This window comes from Pteropus vampyrus, unplaced genomic scaffold, assembly GCF_000151845.1.
Source record: "Pteropus vampyrus isolate Shadow unplaced genomic scaffold, Pvam_2.0 Scaffold9, whole genome shotgun sequence".
NCBI lineage: Eukaryota > Metazoa > Chordata > Mammalia > Chiroptera > Pteropodidae > Pteropus > Pteropus vampyrus.
This window is the reverse complement of record NW_011888790.1, coordinates 16,282,975-16,283,336: the sequence shown is the minus strand read 5'-3', so window position 1 is coordinate 16,283,336 and position 362 is coordinate 16,282,975.

The following is a 362-nucleotide window of genomic DNA, read 5'->3' as shown; positions in this document are numbered from 1 at the left end:
GAGAGCCAGAGGAGAGAAAGAGCAATAAGTATATAAATGTATAACCAATGTATCATATACTTGAAACTAATAATAAAATAAAAATGAAAAAAGGGAAAAAAAGGAAAAAAGAAAAAAAAAGAAATTTTAAAACCATAAATTTCAGTTTTTAATTTTTTTCCTTCAGTTCTGTGCATTTGTGCTTATTTGTTGTTTTCTATAACTGTCTTTTCCAAAGGGGTAAGGTTAAATTTTAATGAAATAAAGAATTTTTCACAAAATTCATAGGAAAAAAACATAAATCTTGTGAAATAATGTATAAATATTATTTAATTTGCATTTGAATTATTAATTTTTTTCCTTCAGTTCTGTGCATTTGTGCT